This window comes from Callionymus lyra, chromosome 1, assembly GCF_982586985.1.
Source record: "Callionymus lyra chromosome 1, fCalLyr1.hap1.1, whole genome shotgun sequence".
Lineage (NCBI taxonomy): Eukaryota > Metazoa > Chordata > Actinopteri > Syngnathiformes > Callionymidae > Callionymus > Callionymus lyra.
In genome coordinates, this window is record NC_141818.1 from 49,796,607 (window position 1) to 49,816,144 (window position 19,538).

The following is a 19,538-nucleotide window of genomic DNA, read 5'->3' on the forward strand; positions in this document are numbered from 1 at the left end:
CGACTGTGCTAACTACTACGCCACTGTGTGCCCTCAAAATACCAATATAATACACCTTATTTACAAACTATTTTAAACACCAAACTCTTGACAGTTTTTTAACATTATCTATTTCTTGGATGTATTGGTTCCATGTTCGTAAGAACTGACTTCTGTTGCCGAAGACACAAGGACGGCTGGCACCGGATCCATGTGAATGTGTGTAGTAGGTAATTGGTTCTGAACGGGCAGCATAATACATGTGACAGGTGGATCAGCACACCCACCCAGAACCTGATCAAGTCGGGCTCATTGATCCGCCACATTACATCGCATCCCTCCTCCGCCGCCCGACATCCCCGCACGCCGCCCGGCGCTCTTCTGATCAGCCCATCGATCCTGGAAGCGGTCGATGGGCCGCTGCTCTGATCTGGGCCGGGCCAATTACTTCAGTGAGTTATAGTGATTAGTTTGTGTCTGGATCAATTGGAGCTGATACCGGGAGGAAGAGCGTGGACGGGACCGGGGAGCCGCTGACGCCTGACATCAACCGCACATTTGCCAGACGGTGGGAGTCGATGGAGGACGATTCCCTGAGAACCTCTGTGGACGACCAACATGGTCTTGAGGTTACAACACACTCTTTACTACACAACAGTATGTCAAATTACTCAGAGGAAGCTTCAAGGCTTTTATGGTATATTAGTCCCAGGACAAAATCCTTAATGCCCTCATCCCAAAATGTTTGCGATCCAAGATAACGAATATTCCATTAACTTCCACAGTGAGTGGGCTTTTCATGAATCATCTAAAGACCTTCATGTTTACGTGTCTTGGTCGTTCCTTGGATGTGGTTAGTCAGGACACGAAGAAGACGGGTGTTACTGGGGAGGATGGTCTAGATCAGGGGTGGCCAACCCGGCCAAACCTGCACCCACTGAGGCTCTTTGAGGACCGGGTTGGCCACCCCTGATCTAGATGGACCCAGGTAGAGGACTTTCTGTGGCGACCCTTGATGGGGAATGCAGAAAAGAAAAGGAGCAACAGTCTGGAAGGATTTCTCTGTCCTCTGGTCCTGAAGCGTGTTCAGGAACCATCAGTAGATTCTGATCCACAGACCTCAGAGCCCGAGCTGGGGTGTAAGTCTGGATCAGATCACTGATGGAAGGTCTGACCATGAATAGATCTGAAAGTAAGAACCAGAATTTTGAAAATTGATCCTGAAAGAAACTGGCAGCTAGTGAAGAGTTTTAAGGATCGGAGAAATGTGAGTTCTTCTACTAGAGCAGGTCAGAATTCTCGCTGCAGAGTTTAGACATAAACATAAACTATGTGTTGGGTTGTGTCTTAGTCAAGATCAAACCAACTGAGACCAAGACATTATCGAGACCGAAGAGTTTCGAAAAGCCAGTATCTGTCTTGTAACAATCATGCTTTTACACGAAAGCAACATCAAAATGTATCTTCAGAAAGTTATTCAATACATTTCTCTGAACATATCTCGATGTCCCAGTAAAAGCTGAATGTTGTCCGAGAAGTTTCTGTGTGGCAATGTTTTCTTCTGCACATAGATGGTATGATTTATGAAACCAAATATAATAGTTTCCCTGGTGATGCTCTCAGGCCTGTGGCTTCTTCAGCGGCTGTGCAGAAAGGTGGTGGTCATTTTGGGTGTATGATACCGGGAAGCTAGCTCCAGCTAGCTTTTCCTGGGGTGTGTCCCAAATCGCACTTCTGTACTTACACTTAATATTTTGAGTGCGTCCCAATGAGGAGTTTGCGAAAATCTAGTGCGCAGTGAGCACTCAATTGGTGCACTCACATGGCCAGAAAATTAAGTATGGATCGATGAACACTTTCCACCCTCAACAGCCGCCATCTTAGTGACGTAGATGACACTGAACTGAAGCTACGACGCAGACCACACGTCTTCAGAGCAGATTAATATTATTATTATTATATGTCTCGAGAAAACACAAATCTTAACACAAAACAACTCAACCACAGTAATAACACAATGAAACATAACTTAATAACTTGTTCCAATTGGCGAAAATCGCTGACTAGTGTGATTGATAGTGTTCCAACGGCCAGTTGCAATCAGCGTTAAAAAGTAGTAGAAGAAGAAGCTGTCGAGTCATTTCCTGTTAGTGTGTAGCAGTAGTGTTTCATTTGAGACAGTAATACCCTGTCGAAAATCTGCGCACTGCGCAAGTAAGTGCACCATCTTTCAGTGTACTGTAAAACCAGTGCCCGATTTGGCACACAGCACTGGTCTTAGAAATAAATCTTGAGTCAGCACAGCTCGAGACTAAACCATGACCCTAAAAAAGTGATCTCAAGAATCAAGACCCGACCTCGAGTACTACAACTACTGTTGGGTATCACAACCATCATGGTCCTCAAGGTCAACCTTCTGGTGTTCAGGTCAAGGACGTCCTCATTTTTCCACTATTTTGAATGGAAATACAAATCAATATCTGTGGAGATGTTTGGTCCAGTAAGAAGTGAACTCGCCGTGATGACACACACACACACACACACACACACACACACACACACACACACACACCTGGTGTGTTCTTAAATCTCCGCCGGTGCCATTGGCGTGACATTGTACAGGTCATTAATGGAAAACTGGTACTAATGTTGGAGGCAAATCTATTTATGTTGATCGTATTCATGGCCAATCTTTCCATAACATTGATCAACGCCGACTAATAGGAAAATAATAAACAATTACTCCTGCAGACGAGGAGGGTAATTGATTTTCTTCTGTAAATCACCGCCGCCATCAGGCCGGCGAACACGCGAAGGTGATCATCTGCATAAAATCAATGGGATATGATCCTCTCTGTATGATAATCATGGACTGTAACCCGACGCCGCCATTAGCTCCGAGGGGAGTCGCCGCCGCCGAGGACGAGGGATCGCCGTCCTCGACGGACGCTACATTCCTGCGCCGACTTGAAGTTCGGGCGCCCGATTAATCTCTGGTAGGTGGTCGCGGCACCCGCGGTGTTCCTGCCCAGACCCCTGAGTTATGGTGATTGGTAAGCCCACCACTGGGCAGCTGTATGTATGACTGTGAGCAAGCCCCCCGATCGATACCCAAATTAATATCCCTGCATGTGTCAGGAGTGGAACAAAGAAGACAAAAGAGCACGACTCTTATCTCTTACTGCCCCAACTATAACATTAAATAGGATTTTTTACATCATGATTTACACTAAAAAATATAATATATTCCACCAATTCCAAGATTTTGAGAGTAAAGATGGTTAGATATAATCATCTTGTGGTATTTTATGACACTGACGTGATATATAAATATATGAATAAAGTATATTACTACAAAAAAAAAACAGTATGATGAATAAATATAACTACAATGAAATAACTGGACAAAAATCTACAAATTACATGAATATATATCAGTAGATTAACCATCCGCTTTGATTTAATACTATATGTTGAGAAAAATACATCTTTGTTACATGTTATAAATACATGTTGTGTGAAATGACACCTGAAGAAGAGCAAAACAGGAAACAGAGGGTATCAGAATTAGGAAACTGTTCTTCGCTCCACTTTTTTTTAATCCATAGAAAAATCTCATTTGATCAATTAAAAATGATTGGTTTGTATTTCCAAAATGTATGGGAAACATTTATTGTGTATTTTTTTCAACGTAAACGATAAAAAACAGAGGAAATGACATCGAAATAAAAAATAAAGAAGAAAAAAAATAATGCTACAAAAATGTGATGCAAAAATATGTTTCTTATATTGCACACATTACAAAATAACATTAGACATGGTGTTTACTTGAGGTGATATAAGATATATTGCACGGACGCTACAGTTGCATCTATTTTATTTTAATTTTGTGATAATTTACTGTTTGAATATTAACAACATAGAACAGGGATTTGACTATTTAGGTCAGAGATATCATAGTTTGTACAAATAAGTTCACAAGAAACATAAATAATACCATATTAAAGTTTTAAAATACAAAAAGCTATGTTTAAATGTGATGATATTTACATGAATACATTTGTGACAAACTATTATCTATAATATCCTAAAATACTAAATAAAACGTTTTTGTTTTCTTTTTCTTCTTCTTTAAAGTAAAGATTCAGAAGATTTCAACATGTAGTATATTGTGATGTATAGAAGAATAATACTACAAAATAAATACAGTATGATAAATAGATTAAAGTTAAATATTAGGCAAAATTATACATGCATTAAATACACACATATATACACTATAATTGAGCCACTAGTTTTTGATGAAATATCAAGAGTTTGGTAACCCAAGAAGCTAACAAATGTATCTTTAAATGTTATTTAGAATAACACCTGAAGAAGAGCAAAACAGAAACAGAAAAATATTAAGATATTTTCTCTGCTTCTGTTTAATATCTAAAAAAACTTAATTGATCAGGTAGAAATTGTTGTACTGTATGTTTAAGATGTATATGAGACATAAATTATGTATTTTGTAAAATTGTGTATAAATCTGAGGAAATACTTTTAAAGTGAAAATTACATTGAAATAAAAAATAAACAACTAAAATAATGCCAAAATAAAAAATGTAATGAAAAAAATGTTTTGTTTTTAACACTAATTCAAAATATTATTAGACATGGTGTTTACTGAAGGTGATCTAGAGCACGGAGGCTACAAGGTTACACTTCAGTGATTTAACATTAATAACAAAAAGCGGGCTTTGACTATTTATGTCCGAAATATGATGTTTTGTACAAATAGGTTCACAGGGAATAAAAAATGCTACATAATGAAAGTCTTTAAATATAAAAAGCTGCTTTTCAAAGGATCTGTCTCGTCTGCAGTTGATACAAAACTCTGCAGCGAGAATTCTGAGCCGCTCTAGTAGAAGAACTCACATTTCTCCGATCCTTAAAACTCTTCACTGGCTTCCAGTTTCTTTCAGGATCAACTTTAAAATTCTGGTTCTTACTTTCAGATCTATTCATGGTCAGGCTCCTCCTTACATCACTGATCTGATCCAGCCTTACACCCCAGCTCGGGCTCTGAGGTCTGTGGATCAGAATCTACTTATGGTTCCTGAACACGGTTCAGGACCAGAGGAGAGAAATCTTTTCAGGCTGTTGCTCCTAAGCTTTGGAACGATCTTCTCTCTCTTTGCTCTTGATGGATCTACTGACTCCTTTAAGAAACATCTTAAGACGTTTCTATTTGTTCAGGCTTTTCCTTGAATTTCTCGAACTCCTGTGTTGTTCTCAGTATTATCTTGATCTTTAAAGTATGTACTTTTTTGAGTATTGTTTTGATTGTTAAAGCGCTTTGTGACCCTGGTCTCGAAAAGCGCTATATAAATAAATATTACTTACTTACTTACTTACTTTTAAAAATTGTTGGATTGTATGTAGATGTGGGCAAAACATAAATCGTGTACGATTGTATATAAATCACAGAAAATATAGATGCTCAACTTTTGATTCGATTAAAAATAAACAAACAGAAATATTACAAAATCAAACATTGTGATGCAAACATGTTTTTTTGTATGTAGCAGAAATAGTTCAAACACTGCATAATAATGTGACTTGTCGCATTTCTTTTAAAGACAAATGTGATAATTTAGTGACCGTTTATGTTGTAGATGTGATATTTTGTACAAATATGTTCACAAGAAACACCAATTATTAAGTTTTTCAAAAATGTAAATCTACATTTAAATAGGATTATATTTACATAAATACAATAGGTAATATTACTAATACTAAAGTGATGAGAAAATGCTTCAAAAATGCGATGAAACATGACAACATGAAGAGTTTATAGACTAACTTAAACTTTGGGACACGGTAAGATTTGGTTACGTTTTTTTTATTCGTATTTTTTGTCTGTTTTCAAAGAGTTCCGATCAGTAATGGAGTGCACGAGTGCTCCTCCTATGATGCAACACTAATAGACTCAGGGACTCATACATTTCTCATGATATTGTACTGTTTAATTCTGAGTTTGGGGCCAGAAGTGGAGTAAAAGTATATCAATAATAAAGTCATTCCATCTTTCCATCCATCCTCCATCCATCCATCCATCCATCCATCCATCCATCCATCCATCCATCCATCCATCCATCCATCCATCCATCCATCCATCCATCCATCCATCCATCCATCCATCCATCCATCCATCCATCCATCCATCCATCCATCCATCCATCCATCCATCCATCCATCCATCCATCCATCCATCCATCCATCTATCAATTTATCCATCTTTATATCTCTAGAAAAAGTAAACCAAACTGTAAATCAGGTGCCAGACATTCCAGATAAATGGTTCATGTCGGCGTCGAGTCGAACCCCGGATCTATAAAAAGACTTGATGCTTTTAAGGAAGAGAGAATGAAGAGAGAATGAAGGGAGGAACAACAGCGGGAGGCTCTCACTATATTAGCTCCTCAAATCAAATCACCGCGGAGCCAAAGGCAGCGGCATTAAACAACGCCAGAGCTTTTCGGACGGACGGAAATAAAGGGAACGCTCTTTGAATCCGTCCATACTTCATAGATTTTAATGGCTAAAGGTAAAGTGAAGTGTGTTAACTCTGATAACTGCATTACCACGGGATGGATTTTTAATGCACAGAGTAGCTCGGACTATTTAACACTTCCCACTCGGGTTGTAAATGAAATCACGCTCTTAGTCCGTTCCTCTTTATCAAGTCGCGTTGAATCGTTCGCCGCTAATTCCGGAGACTGACGAGCGAAAAAGAAGGTTTACCAAATTTTTACATTTGCAAACAGCGAGAGGCGCGAAGATGGATGTCCTGTTTCCGTCACGAGCGGCTGAGATCACTCAATACTAATCAACAGGCTGGACACGAGCTGGTCTTTATCACTTTGTCCCCTTTATATGACTCCCAACCTTGGCGACGGGACCACTCGCCTGATTTCTCATTTTGTTGCAGTGCCACTGACAGTGAGCGGCTCTGATTGAGGGGATCCATTAGGGATCAGGCTCAGGAAAGCCGGCGTGATGGATGAGACCAGCAGTCACCTTCAAAGCTTGCTAACAACACCTGTATCCTTTCTGTCACACACACACACACACACACACACACTTGCTGACACACACAGATTCAGTGGCATTTGAGTGTGAAAGCATCGACACACTTTTATTGCTGAGTATTATGTGTCGCTGAAATATTTGGATGAAACTATGGAGCAGGTTTACAGAATTAGTAACTTTGACAATAATGATATATTTTAAAGTAACACACTAGGTCAAGGGTCATTTCTTCGGGGGACAAAGTATACCCTGAAATTATTGAATATTTTATAAAGATTCTATAGACTAGACTATGACATATTTTATGACAAAAAATATGTTTTCCAGAATATACTGTATTTTAATAATGCAAATATCTCTGTCAAAATGTTACTTGTAATACAATAGACTGTATTATATATCAGGGATCCCCAATATTTCTCATCGAACCAGTTTAATGTTATAATCACGGACCGATCTTCAATTAAAAAGTATAAAATTAAAACATAAAGAGATTTTTCTACTCATTTTCACTTGTTTATAGGTTTATTTTGAAGTAAACTCGAATGAAACAAGTGTTTTTGACGTGTCACAGACTAATGTTTTTCAGAGAAAATACCTTAAGTTTTTTTTTAAAACTAAACAGTTTTCAGGCAGTTATAATAAATACTACAGAAATTGTCTATTACCATTTAGTGGGAGCAAAATATGTTCGATACGTAAACTTGAAAATGCATTAAAAGAAAGACTTTTGCATGTTATGTTTAGAATTCAAACATTAAAAAGTATTTTTCCCCGAAATATGTTTATATATAAAACATATACAATTGCATTAGAATTATTTTTTGACAAAACTGAAAAAAAAACAAGTTTAAAAAAAATATAAGACTGAATTATATACCAGGGATCCCCAACATTTCTCATGTTCAATTAAAAACAATAAAAATAAAACATATAAAGTTATTACATAACTATTCCAATATATATATGATTATAATATGTGAGAACTTGAAAATGCAATTATAGAAAACTAAAAATGAGTCAATTAATTATATATATTGTTTTAAAGAATAGTGATATAGAGAATAACAATGATAGAGGGATGTATTTTAAAGTATATATTTAAAAAAAAAGTAAATTAGTAACATGTTTTGTTGGAGTCCAGAGTTTTATCAAAATACAGGCAACTGGCCACATATGACCCCGGGTCACACTTGACCCCAGTACACCACAAAAATAAATCACTAAGTTTGTGTTTTAATAATTTTCACTAGTCTACACTTTTATTTTTTGAGTAAACTCGACTAAAACCAGCGTCTTGACGTTTCAAGACTCACAGACTAATGTTACTTCAGAAGAAAACACCATATTTTTCCTAATAATCAACAGAAACGACATCAATTGACTTCCTTTCTTTTGGACCCGGGCCTGGTCCTGGTGACTCAGCGTCGTGGCCGACGATGCGTTCACTGTCATCACGTAAAGAAAAACACACTGGGGTCTCGCAGTAGGAAATTCAAATGGATATAATAATAGTTTCAGAAGTCGAGAGACTCTTTCCAGGACGTGTACCCCGATGCTAGAAGCAAACCTCGACTGTCCGTCACTCAGACTGACAGCCGGCGAGGAGAGAGGGATGAAGAGGAGCTCGGAGGTCAGCGGAGTGGCGTTGCACGGGGAAGGTAGACTCTGATGGGCACCAAATGAACAAATTATGACGGGCTCCATTTTGCCGGATGGGGTCACCCCTCCCCCCCCCCCGGTCTCTCCTCCACTCCTCTCCTCCACTCCTCTCCTCTCTGACAGTTCAATTTCCCCCTCTCGCCTCCCTGCTCCTGCCGGCTAATTGTGAGTGAAGCCTTATCATTGGGCCCCCCCGTCCGGCGCCGGCCCCCGAGAACGGCGGCGTCGGGGAGAGGAGAGCGGAATGTCAAAATGTTATCCGAGACAGAAAACAGCCAGAGAGACAGAGGTCACACCCGATAAGACCGGGACGTTGATCCCAGAGACAAACGCCCGACAAACACTCGCCCGACACACTCGCTGGGACATGATGTTACATCACACTCTGAGGCTCCATGCTGTCATGGAGAAGTTTGACTCGGATGATGTCTTCACGTCACGGCTCTAGATGTGTTGATAAAACATTGATGCTGTTTCTTTTTTTAATAGATTTATTTTTTATTTATTTAATCTGTTTATTTTTTGTCAATACACCTTAATATATATTTATTTTTTAACATTTGAATTGTTTTTTCCTCTACATCAAATTGTTATAATGATTATTGTTTTATTTTTCTTAATAAACTCTATTTTCTCCTAAAATTAAGGGCAGAATTATTCTACGTTTTTATCAGAATCAGGAACTTTTTATTGCAAGTGTTGAAAAAACACTGGTGTCAGTACAGAATAAAAGTGTGAAATAAGATAACGAACTATATAAGCAACAGAAAAACTGAACCAACTAGTACAATTTTTGATATTTTATAATCCAGTATTTTATACGATATGATATAAAAGGCTTGCCATACGTTTTAATACAATATAAAAGTCTAAAAATATGATTCAATTCAATATAAAAGTCTCACGACGGGATTGATACGATAGAAAAGGCTCAGAATACAATTTAATATATAATATTAAAGGCTAACAATACGATTCTATACAATATAAAAGTATCACGATTTGATTGATACGATACAAAAGGCTCACAATGTCATTTAATACAATATATTAAAGGCTCATGATGTGATTCTATACGATATAAAAGTCTCACAATATTATTCAATCCAGTATAAAAAGGCTCATAATAAATACGATATAAAAGGCTCACAATAGGATCCATACGAGGCTCATCTTCTAACTTGTTCCTAATGTATATAATTGGAAGGAAACAGTGGTCACAAGCTTCCTTAGCTGTTAATGGAAAACTGCAGTACTTTTTACAAAACTAAAAATTGTACCTAAAAACTGAAACTGGACCACTTGTAAAAAGATTCAGTCCAACTTGAAGGAAAAAATATGATTTTGTCTGTTTTATAGTAATATGTCAGTGCAATCAGAATATGAATGTTTGATTTAAAATTTCAAAAGTTTTGAAGTAGTATTTTTAAACAGTGCATTATGTATTTATTTTAATAATTGAATTCAATCATTTTTATACTAAAGGTTGATTATTGTTTTTATAAATGATTTTCTTTACAAATACAGTTTGATATTCCAATACTTATAATTCAAAAATACATTTTCTAAATTAATGTTAATTAATTCTTATTCTTCAATATGCTTTTAAAGGCAATTAAAAAATGTTTTTTTTATTAGATTCAATATTTGTTTTTAATTCAGAGCCTTTGAAATTCAATAAATAAATGTTGGTATAATCGTTCCAGCACAAAATACGAAGCACCGGCGTGTAAATCCATCAAAGTGGTTTCCAAAGCAATGGAAATAAAGCAAAAATAATCAGATTTTCTTCTTTTCTTTTCGTGACAAAAACCTGGTAATGGACACATTTCCTCAGTTCCCGACTTCCATGGTCACATGATAAATGAAGACGATGAAATAGACTCATTAAAAGTCATCGTTCAGACTCGGGTCAATGAAATTGGGACACAACGGGTTTGCTTTCCAAACATATTGGATTGTGCGAGGAAATGAAAGGCGTGCGTTCGGGGCCGAGTCTCCAGATTGATAAGCTCAACAGAAAAGATGCATCATTGAGTAAAACACTCGCCGTCGTCACAGCAATCTTGCCTGAGAGCCCTCGACGGCGCAAAGTGGAGCCGAGGCGTGTTATTTACAAACCAGAGGAGGCCCGGTCCAAATGACACCTGAGGATAAAGCTCATCATAGCCGTCTGTGGACTTTTTGTCGTTTGAAATTGAACCGTCGCCGAGTGGCAGAGTGTTCATTTGGTTTTCCTGTTCAGACGGAAGATGGAAGAACGTGAGACAATCTCGGCGCCGAGAGCAGCAGCTGGCCGCTTTGCCGGTCAGGCTGATCCCGGGTCAGCGGCGTCTGAATGCGGCAGGAACTGTGGCGAAGGAAGCGCTGACCCCAGACGTCCCCCATCACGGCGAGGCAGAGGACAGGATGAGAGGAGGCTGCAGACGAGATGGCTCATCTATATTCCAACATCAGGACCGAGGGTTAATTCCACGGTTAAAGATTAACAAGGAGCAAGAGAATGATGGGATGGCGGCTCTGGTCCGTACGCTTAGATCAACCCCATTAGGACTGATGTGATTTCAGATCAGGGCCTCCGGGCAGAGATTACCAGGTGACTTTTGGTGACTCTTTCAAAAAAGTACAGGAAGAATGTGAGGAAATATCAACGGGATATCAAGCTCCTGTCCAGGAGTCCGACGGGTAAGAAATGGGAGAAATAAAGGTGGAGTTTAAATTAATTCCTTATTTTATTCATGTACCTCGACCTGAACTTCAATGTAAGAAAATATTAACTAACAGGCAGTCGGAGGAGTTTAGGGAAAACTAGGGCTGAAGCGATACACTACGATACAATATAAGTATACAATTACAAGTTCATGTACAATAATGCAATACAGTATAAAATGCTCCTGATACGATTCAATAAAATATAAAAGGCTCACGATACAAAACAATACAGTATATAAAAGGCTCATGATATGATTCAATATTGTATAAAAGGCTCACAATACAATGCAATACAGTATAAATGGCTCATGATACGATTCAAAACAGTATAAAAAGCTCACAATATGATTCAATATTGTATAAAAGGCTCACAATACAATACAATACAATACAGTATATAAAAGGCTCATGATACGATTAAATACGATATAAAAGGCTCACGATACAATACAGTACAGTATATAAAAGGCTCATGATACGATTAAATACGATATAAAAGGCTCACAATACAATACAGTACAGTATAAAAGGCTCACGATAGGATTCAATACAATATAAAAGGCTCACGATATAATACAGTATAAAAGGCTCACGATAGGATTCAATACAATATAAAAGGCTCACAATACAATACAATACAGTATAAAAGGCTCACGATACAATACAGTACAGTGTAAAAGGCTCACGATAATATACAATACAATATAAAAGTTTCATGATACAATTAAATGTGATATAAAAGGCTCACGATACAATACAATACAGTATAAAAGGCTCACGATACGATTCAATACGATATAAAAGGCTCACAATAAGATTTAATACAATAGAAAAAAAGGCTCACAATACGATTCAATGCAATATTTGAGGTTCATGATAAGATTAAATTCAATATAAAGGTTGAATTGATAAAACTGAAAGCAGACACAGTTTTAAAAGCTTCTGGAGCAACTGTATCCTCTCATCCTCAGTCATCGCCAAGATCTTACAGATGTCATTTGCCGTGTCAGCATGAATTCAAGGCATATCCTGAGAACACAAAATTATGAAAATGAAAAAAGTAAAAAAGTTGAAGCATCTTTAATCTAAGAAATTGCTGACAATTGTTAAGTAAATTCTGGTGAACATACCTGATTGGTCCAGTTGTAAACTACTGTAGCAGTTTAATTGTACTACCATAGTTCAAGTATTCAATTGTACTTCTAGCCAATTTTGATCATTAATATATTTAATTCAGGAGACTGAGAGGAATTCCGTAAGATAATCAAGATTCTACTTCAATCATGCTGTGCCCTCTATAGGCCTCACAAAAAAAGCAGTAGAACCACAGTCGTATAGATAACCTGAGGTTTTATAGTCCCGACACTTTTACACTTTTTCATTTTCAGCATCAACTGCATTCTATTGTTTTCCTGAGGAGAGGTTATGAAAACATTAAAAAAGTTTAAGCATCTTAAATCTAAAAAATTGCTTTTAATTGAAAATGGTCAGAATTATTTTACTTTTAGAAGTGTAGAAGTTGTAATAAGGCTTTTTTACATTTTATACTGTAGCCATCAGTGCAACGATGAGCGAAAAGTTTATATATAAGAGTATTAGAATGAATGGTCTTCTTTTCATGAAAGTAAAACAAATTTCCCTAAATAACCCATTTTCCTATATTTAATATATTTATAAAGACTTTAAGGTGTATTATTTATGCGTATTTTAACGTATCCTCACACCGTTACCGCGAAGATCTTCTCTGTGCTCCGTCGTAAAATGAACACATTAATTTTTAATCTGCCCGTTCTTACGTCTTCGGGGGAGACCGGGGTGACCTCGGCGGCCGGTCCAGACTAACTAATGGCGGCGTGAACTAAGCTAATATGTCATCATCAGCTCACAGTGCAGGAATGATGTGCTATTAGTCGACTAAATACTCCTGCCGCGCGCCGACACACTTAGCATCTGTGGACCCGTTTAGTTGGGACGCCTCCATGAAATGGAGACACGAGAGGGACGGGCACGGCAGTGACCCCGACACATACAGACAGAAACACACACACGCCATCAGGACATGGTGACCCCTACATGCTTGATGAGACGGTGGGGTGTGTGGTGGTGGTCGGGGGGTGGGGGGGGGGTGCTGATATGCGAGTCAGGCAGAGCCACATTTGTAAAAAGAGATAGCCAATTACAGCAGATCGGCCTGGAGGATAATAGCCTGCCTGTCAGGGTCTGTGCGCACCATACGCAAGTGTGTGTGTGTGTGTGTGAGTGTGTGTGTGTGTGAGTCTGCCTGAGCTCTCCAAGAGTGAATACCAGGTTCCTATTTTCACCTATTTGCCCTATATCTTCATCTGAAAGATATTCATTGGAGAGCTGCAGCTCCGGGTCGTTAGTAAGATTCATCTCCTCGGAGGAGGAGGAGAAGAAAGAAAAAAAGCCCAAAATGTTTGAACAAAAACATCGACTGTACCGAATGAATTACGCGGCGTTTGTGGTCGTTTCTTTTACTTGAATCGTGGGGTGACTTCTGGGGTGAGGGTCTGTCGAAAAGTCCAAGAAGAAAGACAACAATGGAGGTTGGGAAAATGGATGAAAAGATCATGAAATAAAAGGCGATAAAACAGAAGGAAGGCGATAAGAAGTGGGACGTTTAAGGCATCAAAGGCTTCTGCTTTTATTTTGAAGGGAACAGACAGTGATGACAGATTTTAAAAAATGTACTAACTGAAGTATATGGCCGTCATCAGAATATTAACACTTTAAATTGAGTGAATTTATTTTTTTAAGCATTAATTATTATTTGATTAATAAGTTAATATTTTATATATTAAAAGGTACAGCATATTTAGGTTAGGACGTTTTATTGAATAATTATAATTTAGTGAATAAATGTGAATAATATTTTTTTTTAAATGCTAAACTTTTTTTTCAATTCCATTACTAATTTAATAAATTAATAAAGTCAATCTAATCTTATCTACTAAAAAAAAGAAATTTAACATTTACATGCAAAAATAATTAAATTCAAGTATTGAAAACAAATTTTAAATTTCAATTTCCAAATTGTTTAATTAATGTATTTAAATAATTAGAATAAAAAAAGAACCAACATTTTAACAATTTAAACATAAGGGGTTGAGATTAAAAAGGAATACATTATTATTTTATAATTGTATATTATAATTATTCTCCTTCAAGATAAGTATTACACTTACTAAAAGTGTTTTTTGTTTTAATTTAAACATCTTCAAGTGCATGAACGTTCATCTTTGATTTGGAGCCAACCGTCCGGCGGACCACAAAAGAATAGCGTGACGAGCCAGGTTTGGCCCCCGGGCCTCACGACACATGAGATTTAGACGACACCACACACGGACCTCGCGTCAATCAATCAATCATCGTGGCACAGAGTTCTCAGGGAAGAACTGGTCGTGACACCTTCCTCATAGAGACATCTGAAATGGAAGCGAGAGGCTGAGCGATAAAAAAAGACAATGGTTTGAAAAGCCCCGACATCAGAGCTCGTCCTGTACTTTCACAGACACATGATCTCCTCAAGGACTCGGCGCCGTCAGCCGCAGTGGTCAGTGGACTGAAACACGGGGATGATGGACTATCAGAGGAAGAGAAACTGTTCCTGGGAATCGTGTGGATTTAGTGCTCTGGTGCTGACACATGGCTTTGAGCATTGCTAGAAAAGCACTTTACCTCTTCAGTGCTTTTATCGCGGCTACACACTCCATAAAACACACGTCTCCGAGTCGCACAACACACACACACAAAACACATGTGTACATAAGCAGGTGCCTTCCATACGTCTGAAGATTTCAAGTTAAAGAACTTTTCAAAAGCATAAGTTTGCTGTAACTATTCATGGATCTGAGAACATTATTTCTTCCTTTAGAGGAAGGCGAAGAAGAAAATGCATGCAGGGTGGAACCACACGTGACAACTGCGCGAGACACTGAATTATTGTACAATGTATTATGGTTATTTTGAAGCCGTACCAGACTCTACACTGTTGTGTTTCCACCGGTCCTGCTGCCTACTCTAGATGGACGGGTCATCATGACCCAGTTCCATGGAACGTGGAGGCCATGGTGTATTTCCCAGACCCAAAAATGTCTAGACCTTGTCAATAACAGTAACAATAATTGACAATAACGTTTCTTGTGTTGGGATTCGAGCCACCTAAACTCACTTACAACCAGAGTGGAGCAGGTACTATAAAAAGTATCTGCTCCAAGATACCTCACTGGTGGAAGCGCAACACAAAACCGGTATAGCTGAATCGAGTCGGTGAAAAAGATTACGTGTAATAAAAAGTCTTATTTATCTTTTTCTGGCTCCCTTTACTGTTGGAACAACTTAATTGCGTCTTCGTGAAAACAGAAGCGTCTCCAGCCAACAGTCTACTATTGCAATTGTTGCAAAGAATTGTTTTTCTCATTTCTTAACTTAGAAATAATTAATAAAATAGAAATCATGGGTGTAAGAAAATATCGGTATAACGATACATCGCAATATTTTTATTCTCGATATTATTCACTGTATCGATTTTTTTTAACTAGATACTGGATATTGCATGTTGCTCCAGGTTGTTTGAGACGGTTAATGCACTTCATTGTGAATTGTTAATATAATTTAAAAATGTTGTTAATATTTTAATTTTTTTTCTCCTAAAATCGCTTTCGTATTTGATTAGAGAAAGAATTTACTTAATCTTTGATGTAAAAGCCAGAGAAAGTGTTATATTGTTGTTCCTACAGTATCGCAATGTATCGCAATGTACTGTAATATATTCGAATACATCTCAATATATCGTATCGCGGTATGAATCGTATCGCCAGATTCAAAGCACTAATAGAAACGCAAACACAAGTCAACGTCTACGACAAACGTCATCAAAGAAAATACGAATATGACTAGTGTCATAGTACTCAAGAGTACTTTTTTAAGGGTCTCAGTTTCGTTGTAGTATCGAATGCAATTTGACTCAAGAAGAAAGAGTTTTTACTCTGAGCGTACGACCGTTTTTAGTAGAAGATCCACAAACTTCTTAGTATAGTTCTACAGGGACATCGACGAATGCACTGAAAGCATCTGAAGAAAGTTTCTCTCTTCTTTCTCCCGAACTTTGATTATTTTGATGTTTATCTACCTTAACTTCTAAGTCTTTAGGCAACACGAGAAACCATCTTAGGGTTGGGGAGCCCCTGATCTTAAGAACCGCAATACGATGTTAAGAATGAAAAGATAATCTTGTAAAATCAGGTTGTCAAATGAAGAATGTTGGCGACAGGCCGGGTCGTCCGACCCCCCCGGGAGGATCGGCTCCTATGGGCCGTCCAGAGACAATCAAGAAGCCTGGACGCAACAAGGGGGACCATAGAAGCCCAGGTCGCCCCTATACGCTCCCTCTCTTCGTATTCATCTCAGTAATAGAGATGCAAGCTCCGTAATGCTCGCTGGGAGCCAAGCATGAGATTGAGGATTTCTCACACGCCATGCATTATTCATCGTCCGGGGCAACAGAGTGTGTAAGATGAGAATTACACAGCATGAAGAGAACAGGAGGAAGAGGACGGAGGGCTGGAGGGGGAGGAAGGAAGGGGAGTAAAGGTGAGAGATGGTCAAGAAGTAGGAGGAAAAAGAAGTGGAGAAAACAAAGGAAACCGTCAGATGTCCATTTCCCATTTGTCTCAGGTTAACCGCGGGATGGTTCTCGGAGTCGGGGAACGGCGGGGCGGAGGAAATGAATATGGATCCGGGGGCTCGGCCGAGCCGGCGCAGAATTTGCATTTGTTAAATGCGCGTGTTGTGAGTGGGTTTGTATTCCGAGCACAGACCGAACGGCGGACCAGGAAATTTCAGGCTTCTGTTGCCATTCGTGTCCGGCCTTCGTTCTCCGTAATGAAAAAACAGTGGGAAGTGACTCAGAGCTGAAATTGATTTGTTTAACAATGCGAATGGAACAAAGTCGGAGGCACGGACCAAAATAGGAGGCACGCCGCCTCAAATGAAACCTCGGGAGCAAAGAAATTGCGAGATTGGGGCCGATGCAATTTGACAAATGACTTGTGCGGAATGATATAGAGCATTTTTCATTAGAACGAAATTGGAAGACGGATGGAAAAATGAGTTCACGGCCATTACGATGCAAAAATATAGATGTATATATGGAAGAGATTCGAGGCGCCGGCTGAGATTCCCCAGGAGATATCATTTACATCTGGAAAGTTCTTGACCACAGAATTACATTTATTCAAAGTCATTTGTTTCCTGATTGGAATTATTCAATCAGAGCAGAATTTACTTTGTAGAACACAAGTTATTAAAGAGTCTCGTTCGAGCGCGACCTCACGTTATTTCTCAGGTTAAAGAAGAACTTGCAGCATTTTATTACAAAACTAGTTTGTTTTATTAGTTTGTGAATCTGTGTCATTATCTATGTTCTTCTTTTAAAATGTCCCCGATTGTGTTTGTTCTCCATTGCAAAATGTACATTTTTCAACATTTTTTAAATCAAAATCTTTGTTAAATTTTGGCCAAAAATGTGTTTTTTCATTAGTTAAATGAAAACATCAAAACCTACAGTAAAATTGTAAATATATGTATTATTTGTCTTGCTTTGGAATTTGACATTTTCTTGTATTTAATTGGTTTTCTCGTTACATGTATCTAAAGTCATACTAAATGTTTTACAAAGCATCTAAAGTGTGATTCAAATCAAACAATCTTAATCACTATCCTTAAAATGTGTCCTCACTTATTTATTTAGCTGAAAGAAAATGCATAAATATTGATTTGTATACTTGAGGGACTGAATGTGTTAATAATAATAATTTTTCTGTTGTGTGAAATTTGAAAAGAGAAAAAATGTAACTTTATATTGTAAATATGGTGGATCAGCAACAGGAGCTCATCTTTGTCAGTTTAAATTGATTACATTTATTACATGTAGTTGTTATCACATGACCTACAATGAGGTTCAATCATACACTATATTTTAATGGAATAAAAAGTGAATTAAATACAATTACATTAATGTTTATCTGCACTTGTTGCATTAAGTGTAGATAAATTAAACTGTTCATAATTTCAATCTATACAATTGCAGCTTCATTAAAAATATTTTAACAAATAAAAATACAAATATTGTGATTGTCGTGATGCATTAATAACATTTTTTGTGAGAGCAGCAGAATTCTTCAGGGAGATTGTGATCTTCGGAAAGTGAAAGATTTCCGAGCGATGCAAATAGAAACCTGGTCATTTAGACAGACTTCCTCTTCGTGATGGAAACAATTTTCACATAAATAGAACATCGCAAACCAACATAATCATGTCAAAAAAAAAACAACTACCCAACTAGATTTAACGTCATAGACAAATATTTTGTCAACACTTTTTTTTCTGATTTGAATTGATGACGCTAATGCTAACTAGCACAGAAAACAGTGGTTAATGCTAGAGATGCACAATTGAGTCACTTTTCTATGCATTAACCAACATTTAGAAGTTAACTGAGGCATCTTAACTAACTTAAGGTGAGTCCTTAACAAGTACCTTGCCACTCCTTAACAAGGTACTTTCCAGGGTGTCCCTTTCATTTTACCTCAAAGACATAAAATCCTGAAATAAGAAGCTTTTATCTGTTTAAAATGTCATTTATTTCCCCTATAAAGTCAGTATTTAACATATATTTTAATTAAAAGTATTGACCCAAACACGATCATTCCATGACAGACTCTCATTTCGCACCTGACGCGGCGTTTCCTCGCCGGCGAAAAAGCCTCGGCGTCTCTGCGTCTTTTCGTGGTCCGGCTCCGGTGGACGAGAATGTGATGGTTAGTGGCTTCTTAACTTCCCGCTGATGAAAAGCCAGTATTAATTTGGCCTACAGATTTCATTTGTTCCGAACAGGAAAAACAATATAAATCACTTTTAGAGTGATTAGAGAGAGGGTTGGATTAATCCCGGCTTGATTAGGGCATTATGCTGCCTTGTTATGGACACACAGGGTGACTGACGGTAATTACTGTCTGTAATAGGAGGGCGCACACTCATCGGAGTGTGTGTGTGTGTGTGTGTAGGTGTGTGAGAGTGTGTCATTA